The sequence below is a fragment of the Heptranchias perlo genome, chromosome 7 (assembly GCF_035084215.1).
Source record: "Heptranchias perlo isolate sHepPer1 chromosome 7, sHepPer1.hap1, whole genome shotgun sequence".
In the NCBI taxonomy this organism is placed as follows: domain Eukaryota; kingdom Metazoa; phylum Chordata; class Chondrichthyes; order Hexanchiformes; family Hexanchidae; genus Heptranchias; species Heptranchias perlo.
In genome coordinates, this window is record NC_090331.1 from 21,366,531 (window position 1) to 21,383,700 (window position 17,170).

Sequence of the window (17,170 nt, forward strand, 5' to 3'; positions counted from 1 at the left end):
GACGACAAGGGCTATTCCCTCACATTGTGGCTCATGACTCCAGTCAGGAACCCACTCACACGTGCACAGCAGGCCTACAATGAGAGCCATGCTGCCACACGTAACGTTGTGGAGCACACCATAGGCCTCCTGAAACAACGCTTCCGCTGCCTGGACCGGTCTGGAGGAGCCCTGCAGTACTCCCCTGATTTGTGGTGGTATGTTGCATGCTGCACAACCTCGCCATCATGAGGGATCAGCCTTTGACACCAATGATCGGAGAAGACCCTGAGGCAGAGGTGGGGGAGGGGGTGGAGCTGGAGGAGGAAGTGGAGCAAGATGTAAGGGTGCAACAGAACAGAACTATTCACCCTTGTGCATTCCCTTAGTGCCTGTTGTTCATGTGCCTTTACCTATCCTATCCTAGTGCTCCTACCAAGTGCATCCCCAGTGGCTGGAGCATGGGTGGTGAAAGGCTGCTGGCCTTCAATGGAGGAGCGTGCAGATGGCCTTGGAGGACAACCTTGAGCAGCTCTGGGCCGGGAGGGCCCAGCTTCAGACTGCACCATCTCAGCATGGGCTGCAGCAGTCTGGCCTGCCTGGCTGATAAGCAACAACAAGGGCACTGGCGGAGTGGCAGGGGTAGGAGCAGGAATGCTGTCATTCTGAGAGAGGACAACAGGTCCGACTGCCACTCTCCTGGGGTGGCGCCTCAGCAATCCCGGTGATCAGCTGGTGAACGATTGCTGGAGTGCTGTGACGCCCTGAAAGCCCCGTTCCACAGTGGTCACCAGAGCCATGATAGTAGCAGTCTGAGCTTCCATTGCAGCAGTCTGCGCTGCAGATCTTTGATGACATCGGTTTGTGCTGCAATGGAAGCCACGAGATCGACTATCAGGCCCTGTGTCATGGTGGGTTCCACAGGTGTGCTGATTGAGGTGACCATCCATTCCATGTTGGAAAGGATGGGCTCCAAACTCCGTGCAAAACCCTGTGCCAAGTTTGAGCTGGACTCCTCCATGCCCCTTGTCATTGTGCGCAGACTTTCTGGCAGGCTTTCCAGTGCCCCATCAGCCGTCCTCTGAAGCCTGGCACATTGAAGTCCTCATCTGACTCCTCTGCAGCAGAACTAGTGAGCGACCTCACCCTCTGGCGAGGCTGGCACCTGTGGTATCTGTTCCCCCCGTCCCGGCTCCTGCGCACTTGTGCCCGGTGTCTCACCATGTGCAGATCCCTCCTCTAACCTTGCCTCTCAAGGACGCGCAGTGTCAGTCTCTGAGCTGGTGGATGTGAGATTTAGATCGAGTGACGGTGTGCCTTCAGTGACCCCCCCCCCCCCCCCCTCCTCCTCTTCCTCCTGCTTGGACGGTGCCACCATGTTCTTGGGTATCTGCAATAACAAAGGGAAACAGGTTGAGTTGTGCAGCGGGGAGAGGAGCAAGTAAGACGTACGTGCCGACAGCGTCTGCAGCACGTGAGTCAGAAAAGATTATGGGAGGAGGGAGATGTGGGAAACGAGAAGGAGCATTGGATATGCAGAGATCCCCTTCATTGGGGCCTCCAGCGCGACATGTGGTCATGGCCGCGGCAACGGCCCGCCCAATAATCCAAAGCACAGTCTCCTCCAAGGGGGTGAGGACGTTAGGCGTGCCTGTCCTCCTTCAGGTCTCTCCTGCTGCCGGCTGTTATGCACCACCTTCTCCTGCAAGATAGAGGACAATGTGTCAGTGAGTATCCTGCAAGGTGTCTGGATGATGTATCTGTCTTGGTCGAATAGCTGCCAGTGTGTGTGACCTGTGAGTGGTGGTTGTGTGGCCTGCAAGTGTGGCACTATGTGTGGATGAGATGCAGCATGCCGAGTGCAGCATTGCGTATGGATGGGCAGTGTTTGTTGATGGGTGGGTGACGGGGGTGTGATGAGTGGAGCAGTGGTGCAGTTGGTAAGATGTGCCACTTGATACTTGCATTCACTCACCTTGACCACTCGTGTCAAATCGTTGAACTTCTTTCGGCACTGCACGCACGTGCGTGGTGCAATGTTCCTGGCGTTCACTTCCTGGGCCACAGACTCCCAATGCCTGCGGAGCTGGAGTCTGGAGGGTTTCCTGCCACCCTATGGTACATGTTGGCCCTCCTTTCGTCCATCCCCTCCACCAGTGCCTCATTGGAGAAGCGTGGAGCCCGCTCTCGTGCCAGTCCTGCCATCCTTCCAGCCATTTTTCCCTCCTCCCAATTGACTGTGCATGTCCCATTTAAAATGTGCACCTGCACCTTTAAGAGGTGCAGGCTGCCAATGATGTGCGGTGAGCACGCCTCATTTCGGACTTCCTCATTCTCGGTGCAGCCTCTCAGCAGCACGGGTAGCACTGGCTGCATGGAGCTATCATGGTAAGTAGCAGGCAACTCGAAATTCACGTGCTGCCTGCGTAAGGGCCATAGGGCCGTGCCAATAGCGGATCACGCTGCATACGCCCGATAATAGGCCTTATCAAATTTTTCCCCCTTTGTCTCCAAACAGGCCATAATTCTTTACACTGCCTTAAACTGACAACACATCCTGCTTGCTTAGCTTTGGCCTGCAGAATCCTAACAACCTAATCCAAATCATGTGTTAATCTCTATCATACAGAATACATTCTCGTAATACAAAGATATTAATACTGACTTCTGTATTGTTAAGATATTATTCATTATTTCTCACTAGATATTCTAAACCTTCCACCAAATTGCGGTTTCGATACCTTGATTCCCTGTAGCCCTCTATGCTAATTCATGATATAAATGCCGGCCTTGCCAACGACGCCCACATCCCATGAACGAATAAAAAAAAATATGCTTTACCTATGCCAAACTATTATATTATACACTACCCTACACTTCTGCAGGGAGTGTGTGGCAACTCCATGGCTCTTGGCCTTATTGGCTTCTGGGATGTGGGAGACACTGACAAGGCAGCATTTTTTGCTCATCTCTAGTTGCCCTGAGGTCATTAAGAGTCAATCACATAGTGTAAGGATGGAATCATGTGTAAGCCAGATCATGTTGGGGTGCTAGCCAACAAAATATTGGATTTATTTAATTCAATTTCACAATTTACCATGGTGGGATTTAAACTCATAACCTCTGGGTTGCCAGTCCAGTATGATAACCACTACACTACTGTACCCAATCCAGAGGTGCCTGTTGGGTGGAGGCGGGATGGCAGCAGGGGGGGTGATTGGGCACACGGGTAACCCGCCCAATAAAAAATGTCCATTTCACACACGATCGCAAGCCAATTGGAGCCACTTAATGTGGCTTCCGGGTTTGCCATCTGAAAGCTGTGCACTTTTTTTTATTCGTTCATGGGATGTGGGCGTTGCTGGCGAGGCCAGCATTTATTGCCCATCCCTAATTATCCTTGAGAAGGTGGTGGTGAGCCGCCTTCTTGAACCGCTGCAGTCCGTTGGGTGACGGTTCTCCCACAGTGCTGTTAGAAAGGAAGTTCCAGGATTTTGACCCAGCGACGATGAAGGAACGGCGATATATTTCCAAGTCGGGATGGTGTGTGACTTGGAAAGGAACGTGTAGGTGGTGTTGTTCCCATGTACCTGCTGCTCTTGTCCTTCTAGGTGGTAGAGGTCGTGGGTTTGGGAGGTGCTGTCGAAGAAGGCTTGGCGAGTTGCTGCAGTGCATCCTGTGGATGGTACACACTGCAGCCACTGTGCACCGGTGGTGAAGGGAGTGAATGTTTAGGGTGGTGGATGGGGTGCCAATCAAGCGGGCTGCTTTGTCCTGGATGGTGTCGAGCTTCTTGAGTGTTGTTGGAGCCGCACTCATCTGAGCAAGTGGAGAGAATTCCATCACACTTCTGACTTGTGCCTTGTAGATGGTGGAAAGGCTTTGGGGAGTCAGGAGGTGAATAACTTGCCGCAGAACACCCAGCCTCTGACCTGCTCTTGTAGCCACAGTATTTATATGGCTGGTCCAGTTAAGTTTCTGGTCAATGGTGACCCCCAGGATGTTGATGGTGGGGGATTCGGCGATGGTAATGCCGTTGAATGTCAAGGGGAGGTGGTTAGACTCTCTCTTGTTGGAAATGGTCATTGCCTGGCACTTTTCTGGCACGAATGTTACTTGCCACTTATCAGCCCAAGCCTGGATGTTGTCCAGGTCTTGCTGCATGCGGGCTCGGACTGCTTCATTATTTGAGGGGTTGCGAATGGAACTGAACACTGTGCAATCATCAGCGAACATCCCCATTTCTGACCTTATGATGGAGGGAAGGTCATTGATGAAGCAGCTGAAGATGGTTGGGCCTAGGACACTGCCCTGAGGAACTCCTGCAGCAATGCCCTGGGGCTGAGATGATTGGCCTCCAACAACCACTACCATCTTCCTTTGTGCTAGGTATGACTCCAGCCACTGGAGAGTTTTCCCCGTGATTCCCATTGACTTCAATTTTACCAGGGCTCCTTGGTGCCAAACTCGGTCAAATGCTGCCTTGATGTCAAGGGCAGTCACTCTCACCTCACCTCTGAAATTCAGCTCTTTTGTCCATGTTTGGACCAAGGCTGTAATGAGGTCTGGAGCCGAGTGGTCCTGGCGGAACCCAAACTGAGCATCGGTGAGCAGGTTATTGGTGAGTAAGTGGCACTTGATAGCGCTGTCGACGACACCTTCCATCACTTTGCTGACGATTGAGACTAGACTGATGGGGCGGTAATTGGCCGGATTGGATTTGTCCTGCTTTTTGTGGACAGGACATACCTGGGCAATTTTCCACATTGTCGGGTAGATGCCAGTGATGCAGCTGTACTGGAACAGCTTGACTCGAGACGCAGCTAGTTCTGGAGCACAAGTCTTCAGCACTACAGCTGGGATGTTGTCAGGGCCCATAGCCTTTGATGTATCCAGTGCACTCAGCCGTTTCTTAATATCACGTGGAGTGAATCATAGGGTGTCAGCTGGAGGAGGTCTATTTAAAGGGGCAGTCCTCTAATGGCTTCTCCTGGAGCAAACACCCACACACCACAATGGAGCAGCACAGGGGCAAGGCTGCTCCAAGATTCAACGATGCCTCACTCCAGGTGCTACTGGATGGGGTGAGGAGGAGGAGGTATATTTTCTACCCGGCGGACGGGAGGAAGTGGCCTGCCTCTGCCTCCAAGAAGGCCTGGCTCGAGGTGGCAGAGGAGGTCACCAACAGCAGCAAAATATCCCGCACCTGGATCCAGTGCAGGAAGCGCTTCAATGACCTAACTAGGTCAGCCAAAGCGAGTACGCTTACTCATTCTCCTACACTCCGTCTTCCACATCACCGCCCCCACCCCCCAACTCATTCTACACTGCCAACACTACCCTATCACATCACTCCCCACACCCACTCAAAGCTCATCCTCAACTTACCTGCACTTACTCACCACTTTCTCACCTCCCTATTCGTCACCCCACCTCTACCACTCAACCCAATCCTCAATGTCATGGCTCTGTCTCATACTCACCCTCTGATGCATCTCTTTCACGGTCAGCCACATCCAAACCAATGCATTCATCAGTTGGCCACATCACCATCACTCACGCGTCTGTACTTTCTCCCCTTATAGAAGAGAATTTAGAATGCACGGGAGAGGGCGAGGACCGGAGAGGGCCGCAACAAATCGTCGTCCTCACAGACATGGAGCAGGAGACGCTGGAGCTCAGCCGCACCCTCGAGTGCCTGTCCGTCAGTGACGCCGAGACTGGCACCCGACAAAGGTCTGGTGACATAACTTTAACATTCAGCACACACAATATGAATTGATGTTATCATGCCTTGCCATCTTCAGCACTTCAGTATGTTCATCGTAACATGACACATCTGTGATGATGCTTAATATTGCCTTCTGTTCTCTTACAGGGCCTTCAGCGACCGCTGTGACGGCAGAGGGCGATTCCTCAAAGGACCTGCCGGCCTCTGAGGGTGCACCGTCACATCTTAGTGTGCCATCCACCAGCACAGATACTCACACCTCGGTGGGTCCTAATCCACAGTTAGTTGGGTTGGCACCTGGTGAGTTGCCACATATGTGAGCACGAGCAGACATTGGTGGCAGGGGCAGCTGCGGAGAGTCCGCGTCAGTGGGAGTTCTCCTCTCCAGGCTCTACTCAGCTGGACGCAGATGCTGAACCCTGGGAGCCATCCTTCAAAAGGAGAACGATCAAGGAACAGTAGCAGATTTGCGAGGTGCTGGAACAGGTGCCGTGCGCACTCTCCATAATTGCGCAGAGGATGGAGGAATCCAACTCCTGCATGAGTGGAATGGTGGCACAGGTACGGGAGGGAATCTCTGAGATAGTGTCATAGGGACGTGAGCAACTCTCTTGAGATACTGTCACGATAAGTGCAGGAATGTCTGCGATGGAGAGAAGGCTAGCCTCCATTGAGCTTCGAGCATGGCTCACAAATGAGTCCATTCAGGCCCTGACAACAGCCCTTCATCTCACAGTAAACAACATTTTGCCGCCTTAAACAAGCAGGCAGATACACTAGCACTGGCCTTACAAGGCTTCAGCTATGTCCTCCAAACTGTTGTCCAGCAGAGTAGTATGGGCCTGGCCCAGGGGAGGGACGATGGTGAAAGGGGACATGGAAGTGGGGATGCCACTCAAAGCACTCCCACATCTCACCCGTTGCCCCCCTCTCAACCAGTACCCACAATGCTGCCTCATCTCCAGGCGGCCGAGTCTGCCCCTGCACAGGTGCAGGTGGAGCAGTCTTTGGAGGGGCCCTCACAGGCCCAAAGCATCTAAGTGGTCAGGGCATGAACAACAGCAACCTGCCACTACCTCTGCTGCAGCCACAGGGGATGCACCACGTAGATGTTTTTGGAAGAGACAGGCGAAGGTTTTAAAAGCACGAAGGGTATGCAGAGGGGTGTTTGATGGTTGGTCATGTTTTTTATTTATATTAGCTTTTTGTTAAACTCACATTAAATATGATTGTCACCACTGCTGCCACGTCTTGGCCATTCTTGACTGGCTTTTGTAATAGGGCCCTTTCATGAGTTTCATGACCTGTTGGGTCACTTTACAGTGGGTGTATGTGTAGTTGCAGGACTGTTTTGTGCAGGGAGAGGTGGGGGAGGGGGGGAAAGCTGGTGTGGAAGCTGCTCCATCCAGGTGGTGTGAGGACTAGACTCTTCACACTTTCTGATGTGAGGAGAACCGTTCACATATCAGTGACTCCCTGGCCTCACGCACAGCCAGGTGAGCTGCTGCTCTGCCCAGGGGTTCATCCTCCTCCTACTCCCCCGCCTCTGCCTCCTCAAGTGGTGCCCCTCTATGTTGTTGCCCTCTGTGCTCTTTTGCAGGTGCCTGTAGCACAGCATTGTGTTGTGGAGCTCCAAGTGGCAGAGGTGGACACCATGCCTGGCAAGGCTAGTGATGTTGCTCATCCTCGACATGGCGCCCCCCCATCCTGACGGTGTGAGTTCGAGCGGGTCCGCAAAGTAGTTAAATATGTTTGAACAGCAGAATTTTGAGTGGAAAGTAAGAATTTTCAGTGACATAAAGATCTTGCAGCCAAAACTTTGTCTGAAAGAACAGAATGCCCTGCTGCAATAAGTGACCTTTTCTCCCCATCTGTCAAATAAGCATTTGAATGTCTCATTGGCTGCTGGCTGAAACATGTCAGTTGCAACAGGGAGTGTTTCCCACAGCACGGGAAACACACTGAGGATGCTTCAAAAATCGCACCTCTGCCAAAATGTGGAGAAAATTAAGTAGTTCAACTACTTAAACTATCTTAACAACTGTGTAAACTATCATCCCGGCGGCTTTAATTGCCGATGAGACATCTGCATTCGGGAGGCATGCGCGCACCCAGACGCGTCAATGGGGAACTCAGAAGTCTACAGGTTGGAGCTGGGCTCCAAACCCAAATTCCCCGATTTTCGGAGCTCCCCTGCCCCCAATGCAATTTCCCAGGAAAATCGAGCCCAGAGTATCTCTCATGAATTTTCAGATTGCTACCATAGCAATCTTGGGTTCCAATGTACAACAGGCCATCCTGCCCAGTTTTAACACATTGATTTTTTAAAAAGATATTTGTTCTTGGGATGTGGGCGACAGTCCCAAGGCCATATTTAATGCCCACTCTGACAAAGCAATGGTAAGCCTTCTACTCGTGATTGTTTTTATGACTGAGCATCTTGCTCGGCCACTTCATGGATGGAGAGCATTACGCAGGTCTTCACTGCCCTCATATGCTCCTTCACAGATTACTGGATATACTTAGACAAAGCACAGCAGCAGCGACATGGCTGTATTAGGCATAGCTGCTGTCTCTCAAGATGATGTCACATGCAGCTCTTTCTCTTCCCCCGTTCCCCCAAATGAAAGAAGATGACATATATAATTCCAGTATGCGCTGCAAGCAGGTGAGGTTCCCCAACCAGGATCCTTAGAGGATGATGAGTATCTACACTTGCCCCGTTGACAAACTGGTTTGAGCAGATAGAAGGGGCTTTATCGTTATCAATGAGACTTGTTTTATGAAAACTAACACAAGTTAAGATTGTGTAATGCAAGAATTAAAAAGAAAAGTCAACAGGAAGTGAGTCCCTGACTAGGTGTTAATTATTATGGCTGGGAGTTGACTCACCAGTTGTAACTAGTGTGTTTCTGAAGGTATATATTAAAGAGATATCTGCAAAAGCTCCAAGCTTTAAGCACAGAGCTTGATGAGGGTTGGGTGAATCTTCTAAACGGACTGGCGACAGGAATTTGGAGAGAGGGGGAATTAGGTGCTAAGTAATTTAAACCAAGGGGCAACAGTAAGTAAGTAAATAAATAAATAATCAATCAGGGTAATGAATTAGATCTAAGGGGATAAAATTAATATCCTCTATTTAGTTAATTTTAATATTAAAGGGATCCGAATTGCATTAAATAAAAATCTGGTAAACATAAATAATAAATAGGAGCTAAGGGGATACTAAAATACAAACGAAAGAATCAATGTGAAGGAGAACTCTTGGTAAAACTTTAGCAACCATCAAAAACTAGAATCAGCATGAAATTCACACAGCATAACAGCATCAATTCTAACAAGGAATGAATTGTTATTATAAAGGCTCACCCTGTGGGAATTCATTGAGTGATATGGATAAGAGATGTGGGTAAGCACAAGAAGTCAAACCTCTCTGCATTGTGTGAGAGATTCACAATGCAGAACAGAATTAAGGATAAGATCAGGTCAGTAATTGTTAGAGGCTCAACCTGTGCAATTCAGTGTACTGAAATGTATAACAGTAGAATAATTTCTAGTCTCAATTATGCACATATACAGTCCCCACCACTTACACCATCTATGCTCATCTTGGGCAGCCGCCCATATCGGGCAAATAGCGGAGTCACTACCTTTGGAGTCAATTGCAAAGGCCACTTATAATGTATTAAGCGCATTGAATATTTTGAGCAGTTCAACAAGTACTTACCCTGTACTTACCAATTTAAAAAGCTCTGCTAATTTCAGCTAAAGTGGGATCCTCCAGCAGTTTTAATCAGCTGTTCGCACTTCCCTAAAGTGCGATTACCTTAGTGATGAGATTTTGGATGCAAGTGCTAACAATTACGAGAGGCAGTTGCTAACTGGAGACTTCCTGTTTTTTTTAATATATTGGTTACTTTGATTTTTGTTTTTACCGTCCACCATTTGTAACGGGCAAATCGCATTAACAACGCGTCCGCTATAAGTGGTGAAGACTGTATATGATATTAAAATTCAATACCGTCTCTCTACTTTTATAGAATCTTTACATTATAGTATACATAACGTTCTGTTTTTATACCAATCTGAAGATCAGAGTTCCCAACTCAGCTGACTGTTTCTACTTTTTTGCAACCTGCAGAGTCCCTGGTGCCATATGCCCACATCTGACTTTGGGAGCTGAGCAATACCCTTGGTCCTGCCAGTGCCACCCCAGAGTTTGCACGAGTAAAGTGAGGTAGCTATTCTTCTGATCGTCTCTCTCTTCATCACTTGAGGAGGGGTAGCAGATCCCCAGACATCACAGGTTGAGACCAGGAACTAGCTACATGGGAATGTCAGCTACACTTTCCCATCGCATGCTGCCAGGTGTTATTGCTGCATTGATGATATATTTTTTTAAATGTTATTTTATTTAGTCCACTTCCATTGCACTCCCCTTCCCTTACAAATGAAAGCGTCCCAAGTGGTTGACTTGCACACAAGTGTGGAGTAATACTGACCTTGTAGCTGTGATCTTGAGATTAGCAGTACAGCATACACAAAAACAAAATTATCCAAGTGATTTTATAATTTGGAGCACACTACTCATCAATTTCAAGTCAATGCCACATGTTTTCAATCAGCTGACAGGTGAACTCAGTATTCTCAGGTTGGTGCAAAAACAAGACCATCAATCAATAAACTGCATTAAAACTTTTTTTTTTATTCGTTCATGGGATGTGGGCGAGGCCGGCATTTATTGCCCATCCCTAATTGTCCTCGAGAAGGTGGTGGTGAGCCGCCTTCTTGAACCGCTGCAGTCCATGTGGTGAAGGTTCTCCCACAGTGCTGTTAGGGAGGGAGTTCCAGGATTTTGACCCAGCGACGATGAAGGAACGGCGATATATTTCCAAGTCGGGCTGGTGGGTGACTTGGAGAGGAACGTGCAGGTGGTGTTGTTACAACGTACCTGCTGCTCTTGTCCTTCTAGGTGGTAGAGGTCGCGGGTTTGGGAGGTGCTGTCGAAGAAGCCTTGGCGAGTTGCTGCAGTGCATCCTGTGGATGGTACACACTGCAGCCACTGTGCGCCGGTGGTGATGGGAGTGAATGTTTAGGGTGGTGGAGGGGGTGCCAATCAAGTGGGCTGCTTTGTCCTGGATGGTGTCGAGCTTCTTGAGTGTTGTTGGAGCTGCACTCATCCAGGCAAGTGGAGAGTATTCCATCACACTCCTGACTTGTGCCTTATAGATGGTGGAAAGGCTTTGGGGAGTCAGGAGGTGAGTCACTCACCGCAGAATACCCATCCTCTGACCTGTTCTTGTAGCCACATTATTTATATGGCTGGTCCAGTTAAGTTTCTGGTCAATGGTGACCCCCAGGCTGTTGATGGGGGATTCAGCAATGGTAATGCCATTGAATGTCAAGGGGAGATGGTCATTACCTGGCACTTGTCTGGCACGAATGTTACTTGCCACTTATCAGCCCAAGCCTGGATGTTGTCCAGGTCTTGCTGCATGCAGGCTCGGACTGCTTCATTATCTGAGGGGCCGCGAATGGAACTGAACACTGCAATCATCAGCGAACAACCCCGTTTCTGACCTTATGATGGAGGGAAGGTCATTGATGAAGCAGCAATGCCCTGGGGCTGAGATGATTGGCCTCCAACAACCACTACCATCTTCCTTTGTGCTAGGTATGACTCCAGCCACTGGAGAGTCTTCCCCCTGATTCCCATTGACTTCAATTTTACTAGGGCTCCTTGGTGCTACACCCAGTCAAATGCTGCCTTGATGTCAAGGGCAGTCACTCTCACCTCACCTCTGGAATTCAGCACTTTTGTCCATGTTTGGACCAAGGCTGTAATGAGGTCTGGAGCCGAGTGGTCCTGGCGGAACCCATACTGATCATCGGTGAGCAGGTTATTGGTGAGTAAGTGCCGCTTGATAGCAATGTCGACGACAACTTCCATCACTTTGCTGATGATTGAGAGTAGACTGATGGGGCGGTAATTGGCCAGATTGGATTTGTCCTGCTTTTTGTGGACAGGACATACCTGGGCAATTTTCCATATTGTCGGGTAGATGCCAGTGTTGTAGCTGTACTGGAACAGCTTGGCTAGAGGCGCAGCTAGTTCTGGAGCACAAATCTTCAGCACTACAGCCAGGATGTTGTCGGGGCCCCATAGCCTTTGCTGTATCCAGTGAACTCAGCCGTTTCTTGCTATCACGTGGAGTGAATCAAATTGGCTGAAGACTGGCTTCTGTGATGGTGGGGATATCGGGAGGAGGCCGAGATGGATCATCCACTCGGCACTTCTGGCTGAAGATGGTTGCAAACGCTTCAGCCTTGTCTTTTGCACTCATGTGCTGGACTCCGCCACCATTGAGGATAGGGATGTTTGCAGAGCCTCCTCCTCCCATTAGTTGTTTAATCGTCTACCACCATTCATGACTGGATGTGGCAGGACTGCAGAGCTTTGATCTGATCCGTTGGTTGTGGAATTGCTTAGCTGTGTCTATAGCATGTTGCTTCCGCTGTTTAGCATTCATGTAGTCCTGAGTTATAGCTTCACCAGGTTGGCACCTCATTTTTAGGTACGCCTGGTGCTGCTCCTGGCATGCTCTTCTACACTCCTCTTTGAGCCAGGGTTGATCCCCTGGCTTGTTGGTAATGATAGAGTGAGGAATGTGCCGGGCCATAAGGTTACAGATTGTGCTGGAATACAATTCTGCTGCTGCTGATGGCCCACAGCACCTCATGGATGCCCAGTTTTGAGCTGCTAGATCTGTTCTGAATCTATCCCATTTAGCACGGTGGTAGTGCCACACAACACATTGGATGGTTTCGTCAGTGCGAAGACGGGACTTTGTCTCCACGAGGACTGTGCGGTGGTCACTCCTGCCAATACTGTCGTGGACAGATGCATTTGCGACAGGTAGATTGATGAGGACGAGGTCAAGTATGTTTTTCCCTCGTGTTGGTTCGCTCACCACCTGCCGCAGGCCCAGTCTGGCAGCTATGTCCTTCAGGACTTGGCCAGCTCGGTCAGTAGTGGTGCTACCGAGCCACTCTTGGTGATGAACATTGAAGTCCCCCACCCAGAGTACATTCTGTGCTCGTGCTACCCTCAGTGCTTCCTCCAAGTGGTGTTCAACATGGAGGAGGACAGATTCATCAGCTGAGGGAGGGCGGTAGGTGGTAATCAGCAGGAGGTTTCCTTGCCCATGTTTGACCTGATGCCATGAGATTTCATGAGGTCAAAGTCAATGTTGAGGACTTCCAGGACCACTCCCTCCTGACTGTATATCACTGTACTGCCAGCTCTGGTCGGTCTATCCTGCCCGTGGGGCAGGACATAGCCAAGGCTAGTATACAAGATGAAATAATAGAATTAAACAATGACAAATGTAAATGGAGACAAACTACATTTGCTTTGTTATAAATTTTAATCTAGCATTTATAAAAGGCAAAACTATAGAACATTCAAAGGGCGACAACATTTTGTCGTTCTTTTTTTCATGAGTGCGGGAGACCCTAAATAGAAGCACTGCAGTTAATTTAACATTGTTCCAGGCAGAGGAGCACCCACCATTAAAGAGTTGAGGAAGGGATGTTGGGACAGTTCCAGGATTTGGAGCTGGTGATGAGAAGGGCAAAAAAAATTAAGAGGGGGCGGGGGCACGACCCACATCCCCCCCTCATTCTCTATTTGTTACACATGCACTTCCAGAACACAAGACACAGTAGGACCATTAGATATAAAATTTCATATCCAATAATACATCAGTACCATTGATTGTGAAAAAAAACCTATCATTTCTGGAGTACCAGCAACTCAAAGCTGAACCATTAAATGCAATTAAATATGGCATTAGCACTCATTAGCAGTTAAGACAGCTATGGAAGCCCTCATGATTGTTACAAAAGCCTGTGCAACTACTTGTTTTCACACATCAGACTATTCCTGACTTGTTTGCCTTGTAGGGAAAAAAAAATCACAAGTACATGAAAGCCTAAAGAGAGAATCTAAATGTTGAAGGCCCAAAATTGGTGGTGCATTTCAAGGGAAGGTCCAAGGCATGTTCCCCTAGATAAAACATTGAATTTTACATTAAAAATTCTACATTCTGGTTAATTTTAAGCACTTTCATACTTCACATTTAGTAGATTTTTAATTTAATAAAAAGCATTTGAAATTTCAGCAAACTAGACCACCACTCATGCAGACAAGTAAGTTTCCCACATTAACCCTCCCCCACTTCACAAACACTGTACCTCATTCAACTCATAGAATCATAGAAGTTACAACATGGAAACAGGCCCTTCGGCCCAACATGTCCATGTCGCCCAGTTTATACCACTAAGCTAGTCCCAATTGCCTGTACTTGGCCCATATCCCTCCATACCCATCTTACCCATGTAACTGTCCAAATGCTTTTTAAAAGACAAAATTGTACCCGCCTCTACTACTGCCTCTGGCAGCTCGTTCCAGACACTCACCACCCTTTGAGTGAAAAAATTGCCCCTCTGGACCCTTTTGTATCTCTCCCCTCTCACCTTAAATCTATGCCCCCTCGTTATAGACTCCCCTACCTTTGGGAAAAGATTTTGACTATCGACCTTATCTATGCCCCTCATTATTTTATAGACTTCGATAAGATCACCCCTTAACCTCCTGCTCTCCAGGGAAAAAAGTCCCAGTCTGTCTAACCTCTCCCTGTAAGTCAAACCATCAAGTCCCGGTAGCATCCTAGTAAATCTTTTCTGCACTCTTTCTAGTTTAATAATATCCTTTCTATAATAGGGTGACCAGAACTGTACACAGTACTCCAAGTGTGGCCTCACCAATGCCCTGTACAACTTCAACAAGACATCCCAACTCCTGCATTCAATGTTCTGACCAATGAAACCAAGCATGCTGAATGCCTTCTTCACTACCCTATCCACCTGTGACTCCACTTTCAAGGAGCTATGAATCTGTACTCCCAGATCTCTTTGTTCTATAACTCTCCCCAACGCCCTACCATTAACGGAGTAGGTCCTGGCCCGATTCGATCTACCAAAATGCATCACCTCACATTTATCTAAATTAAACTCCATCTGCCATTCATCGGCCCACTGGCCCAATTTATCAAGATCCCGTTGCAATCCTAGATAACCTTCTTCACTGTCCACAATGCCACCAATCTTGGTGTCATCTGCAAACTTACTAACCATGCCTCCTAAATTCTCATCCAAATCATTAATATAAATAACAAATAACAGCGGACCCAGCACCGATCCCTGAGGCACACCGCTGGACACAGGCATCCAGTTTGAAAAACAACCCTCTACAACCACCCTCTGTCTTCTGTCGTCAAGCCAATTTTGTATCCAATTGGCTACCTCACCTTGGATCCCATGAGATTTAACCTTATGTAACAACCTACCATGCGGTACCTTGTCAAATGCTTTGCTGAAGTCCATGTAGACCACGTCTACTGCACAGCCCTCATCTATCTTCTTGGTTACCCCTTCAAAAAACTCAATCAAATTCGTGAGACATGATTTTCCTCTCACAAAACCATGCTGACTGTTCCTAATTAGTCCCTGCCTCTCCAAATGCCTGTAGATCCTGTCCCTCAGAATACCCTCTAACAACTTACCCACTACAGATGTCAGGCTCACTGGTCTGTAGTTCCCAGGCTTTTCCCTGCCGCCCTTCTTAAAGAAAGGCACAACATTTGCTACCCTCCAATCTTCAGGCACCTCACCTGTAGCGGTGGATGATTCAAATATCTCTGCTAGGGGACCCGCAATTTCCTCCCTAACCTCCCATAACGTCCTGGGATACATTTCATCAGGTCCCGGAGATTTATCTACCTTGATGCGCGTTAAGACTTCCAGCACCTCCCTCTCTGTAATATGTACACTCCTCAAGACATCACTATTTATTTCCCCAAGTTCCCTAACATCCATGCCTTTCTCAACCGTAAATACCGATGTGAAATATTCATTCAGGATCTCACCCATCTCTTGTGGTTCCGCACATAGATGACCTTGTTGATCCTTAAGAGGCCCTACTCTCTCCCTAGTTACCCTTTTGCCCTTTATGTATTTGTAGAAGCTCTTTGGATTCACCTTTGCCTGATCTGCCAAAGCAATCTCATATCCCCTTTTTGCCCTCCTGATTTCTCTCTTAACTCTACTCCGGCAATCTCTATACTCTTCAAGGGATCCACTTGATCCCAGCTGCCTATGCATGTCATATGCCTCCTTCTTCTTTTTGACTAGTGCCCCAATCTCCCGAGTCATCCAAGGTTCCCTACTTCTACCAGCCTTGCCCTTCACTTTATAACTCCTCACCCTTTAATGTTTATTTGAGGTTTATAAAGTTAATATTACAGTAATAACTCTATTCTTGACATTTGAGTAGCATTGTTACTGCAATATTAGGTTTGTGTCAGCAATTCCTGCCCCAGGGGAAATTGGAAATCCCCACAGCTGCCAGCAGTCTAAGAGGATGCAATATTGTACGATTTGAACCTGGGCAGTGAAAGAAACCTTACCGAGACCCCTCCCTTGGAAGACTATTGAATAAAAAAGTAAAAGATGACAGTCAGTGTTGCGGACTATAACTTAGACTCTTCTGACACAAGCTGAGTGCAAGTAGAAACACAAATAATAACATTCATCAGTGAAAAAACACAATCAATGATGCAAAACTCCCAAATACCCAAGGTCGTTTGGTTACCAAGCTGGTAGAGTGTTAGATTCTCAGCTGTCTGAAGGTCACAAATTTAAACTATAATTTAAATGACTATTATTTTTTTTAAAACTAGTGTGGCTATAATAATGTAATGTGGAGCTCTGGGACAAAGAATCGCAAAAAACACAATAAAACTGGTCAAAGTTTGACAGTCAAAATATATAATAAAACTGGAATATTACATATAATTTACAATATATTATAATTAAAAATACTACAAGATTAATTGAAATATTTGAGTCCTTAGGTCAGTTGCACAATGGCTGCTAACTATGGAGGAAAGATTTTCTCTATATGCTACAAGTAGAAAAATCATAAATGTGTCTAAGTTACTGATTTGATTACACAAACACGCAGAGGAAATCTCCCTATCTTGTTGATGAAAACTTGCACATAACACTCTGGAAGGTGTACATGAGCACATGATATAGATAGAATTGCAGAAATCACAACTAGAGCTAAATGAATTCTGGCCATAATTATTATTAAATTTACGCTGGGGGTGGGGGAGGGGTTGGTGGGAGTGAACCCACTCCAGACATTGGCCCGGTCATGCACTTGTCTCTTGATGACCCACAATGAAACAACTTTCAGCTGAACAGAGAAAAATCAGCTATATATAAGTCGTCCATTTATCAGTTCAGTGCTGTTGCACCACTACCCTCAACAGGCTTTTTTTGAAAACTGCAGCTGTGTTACATTTAACCAACAAATGTACTTTTTTTTCTCCA